The sequence below is a fragment of the Rattus norvegicus genome, chromosome 2 (genome assembly GCF_021556685.1).
Source record: "Rattus norvegicus strain SHRSP/BbbUtx chromosome 2, alternate assembly SHRSP_T2T, whole genome shotgun sequence".
Taxonomy (NCBI): Eukaryota; Metazoa; Chordata; class Mammalia; order Rodentia; family Muridae; genus Rattus; species Rattus norvegicus.
In genome coordinates, this window is record NC_141535.1 from 180,422,023 (window position 1) to 180,425,592 (window position 3,570).

The following is a 3,570-nucleotide window of genomic DNA, read 5'->3' on the forward strand; positions in this document are numbered from 1 at the left end:
AACAGCATACCAAGGCTAAAAATAAATACTTTATGTCATTATACTTGTGTACTTGAGAGTGTTAGCCATGTTCAATACCCTTCCCCCTCCTGAAGAGGAAGCATGAGGCCAGCACTATCACCCCTGAGAGTGAAGAGGGAGCTTATCTCCAAGCTCTCAGAAGTGAGCCTTGCAAATATGGAAACTACTCTTTAAACACACTGAAACAGCAAGACAAAATTGACCTTTTCTTTTATTTTTGTTTTGTTACCAGTTAAATATAAGAACGTTTTTCATCTCTATTAAAAGGAAGGAAGTCGTAGTGACCAGATACTTTGAGAAGCTTTCTGAGCCAGTGAAAAAGAAAACATACAAAATATTTTCTACAATTGGTAATCTTGCTGTTTTCAGAATGTCAACAAGCAAACAAATACCTGACACATGTACCTTGTGTTAACAGTGCTGCTCTGGCCCCGAATTTTTCCAGGGACACACTGCCTGCAAGCACGCTGTGGGTCTTTGTGGTATTCCAATCCCCACCCCACCTCACTCTGAGAAGCTCATCTGACTAAATTTGAGGAAAAGTATGGCTATGATGTGGATCACGTTTTCAATGATTTTTAAATTGTAGTTAAAAACGATTTCCTAGTAATAGAGTATATAAAAGTCCTTGAAGGGGCTTGAGACCCCATATGAACAACAATGCCAACCAACCAGAGCTTCCAGGACTAAGCCACTATCCAAAGACATGGACTGACCCTGGGCTCCAACTGCATAGGTAGCAATGAATATCCTAGTAAGAGCACCAGTGGAAGGGGAAGCCCTTGGTCCTGCCAAGACTGAACCCCCAGTGAATGTGATTGTTGGGGGAAAGGCGGTAATGGGGGGAGGATGGGGAGGGGAACACCCATATAGAAAGGAAGGGGGAGGGGTTAGGGGAATGTTGGCCAGGAAACCGGGAAGGGGAATAACAATTGAAATGTAAATAAGAAATACCCAAGTTAATAAAGATGGAGGAAAAAAAATAAAAGTCCTTGATATTAAATTTCTCTTAGTGAAATAAAATATGCTTAAACAAGATGATGTCAATTTAAGTTTAACTACCTAGCTTTTTTTTTTTCTTTCACATTTTCAGAAGGAACTGATTTATCTATTATGTTCAGTCTTGCAAATGTCTGTTAGAAAAACAAAACAAGGCTAGTTCCCAGTCTCTGGTCTGGCCTTCCAGCCGTAGTCGTGGAACCCTGCGCGTGTCCTAACAGGAATGTCATACCCAGGCTACCCCCTGACAGGCTACCCACCTTTCCCTGGATATCCTTCTGCAGGTCAGGAGTCCTCTATCCCCACTTTGGGTCAGTATCCGTACCCTAGTGGCTTTCCACCAATGGGAGGAGGTGCTTACCCACCAGCTCCTAGTGGTGGCTACCCAGGAGCTGGAAGCTACCCCACACCTGGAGGTTATCCAGCCGCTGGGGGCTATCCTGGAACCCTAAATCCAGGGGGTCCTCCAGCCTATCCTGGAGGCCAAGGCTTTGGGGCCCCACCCGGTGAAGCAGGCTTTTCTGACTATCCACAGCCACCTGCACAGTCTTACGGCGGTGGACCAGCCCAGGTTCCAGTCCCAGGTGGCTTTCCTGGACGGCAGATGCTGTCTCAGTACCCCGGAGGACAATCTCCCTACCCTGACCAGCCTTCAGTGACTCAGGGCACCCAAGGAACAATCTGCCCAGCCTCCAACTTCGATGCTATGAGAGATGCAAAAATTCTCCGCAAAACAATAAAGCGGTTTGGGACTGATGAGCAAGCGATTGTGGATGTTGTGTCTAACCGTTCCAATGACCAGAGGCAACAAATTAAAGCAGATTTTGAGACTATGTATGGCAAGGATTTAATTAAAGATCTCAAGTCAGAGTTGAGTGGAAACATGGAAGAATTAATCCTTGCCCTGGAAGGATCAATCCTACATACTATGAGGCCTGGAGTTTATGGAAGGCGATGCAGGGAGCAAGAACTCAAGAGCGTGTGTTGATAGAGATTTTGTGCACAAGAACAAGTTAAGAAATCCAAGACATTGTTAGATGCTATCAATTAGAATTTGGTCGCGAGCTCGAGAGGGACATTAGATCGGATACCTCAGGACATTTCGAATGGCTCCTCGTGTCCATGTGCCAGGGAAACCGTGACGAGAGCCTGAGTGTAAACCACCAGATGGCCCAGGAAGACGCCCAGCGCCTCTATCAGGCTGGGGAGGGGAGGCTAGGGACAGACGAATCCTGTTTCAGCATGATCCTTGCCACAAGGAGCTTCCCTCAGCTGAGAGCCACCAAGGAGGCTTATTCCAGGATGGCTAATCGAAATTTGCTAAGCAGTGTGAGCCGGGAAATTTCCGGATATGTTGAAAGCGGTTTGAAGACCATATTGCAATGCGCCCTCAGCCGCCCTGCCTTCTTCACTGAGTGACTCTACTATTCCATGAAAGGCGCTGGAACGGATGACTCCACCCTGGTCAGGATTGTGGTCACTAGGAGTGAGATTGACCTCTTTCAGATAAAACAGATGTTCACCGGGAAGTGTTGTGGTTTGCCCTGGAGTTATCTGTATTTTGATGCTAATTCCACTGCCCCAAGGACAGCTGCCTAGTCTGGTACTCAGGACTCAGGTAACTTCACCAGAACCACCTCTCCATTGAATTTGTAAAGTACAGGGGAGGGGCAGGGACAGGATAGAAGGAGGTCTGTCATTGGAGGAGAAGGAAGGATGGGCGGGAGAGAAGTTTGAAGGAAGAGGAGGAGACTAGAACAGAGACAGGAGAGACAGGAGAGAGAGACAGGAGAGAGAGACAGGAGAGAGAGACAGGAGAGAGAGACAGGAGAGAGAGACAGGAGAGAGAGACAGGAGAGAGAGACAGGAGAGAGAGACAGGAGAGAGAGACAGGAGAGAGAGGGGAGAAGCCGTGGCAGGACAAGATGGCAGGTGATATTAAGATTCTGCTCTGTGTATTTACGGGTTGTTATTAATGTTCTCAAGGGATGGATAGTACCGGGCTTTGTATGTTTAAGTGGGCAATTATATCTTACAAATTGGATCTAAGATTATTGTGATGTGAGTTCCTTTATGTGGGGGTTTGAGTGTAGGAAAGTGTGCGGCTGGGCTGTGTTTCCGCCAAGATATCTAGCAGATATCTTGGGGCACCGGGGTGTAGACTCAGAGAGGCAAAAGACAACCATATTTTTTTTAATTTTTATATTTTTACAACATAGATGTGTCAGAAGACCTTAAGCACGATGATTGCAAGTGACACGAGTGGAGATTACAGGAAGCTGCTCCTGGCCATCGTTGGCCAGTAAGGGGGATTTTTTTCCCTTTAAAGAATGAAGTTTTTCAGTGCCTATCTTTCCGAGCAATGAGACCTGCATGCAGCCACGTCAGATACCAACTGATCAGAGTGGTTTTCCACTGAGGCCTGTCAGGGGGTGTGTTGCGTTTGCACATGTTGTCACTGCCTTAATTCTAATGTTAGTCTTTTTCTTTCTGTATCCAATCAGTGTAAAAGCCATGTCAATGACATAATAATGTAATATTTGTAAAGCT

General features: G+C 46.2%; 1 pseudogene across 1 annotated transcript; it reads left to right on the forward strand.

Moving 5' to 3' along the window:
• Positions 1-254: 254 nt before the first annotated feature.
• On the forward strand, positions 255-3,570 carry Anxa7-ps1 (Annexin A7, pseudogene 1; annotated as a pseudogene). Its single transcript, XR_015672220.1, has 2 exons — positions 255-2,545; positions 3,238-3,570. The product of XR_015672220.1 is annotated as an Annexin A7, pseudogene 1 (transcript).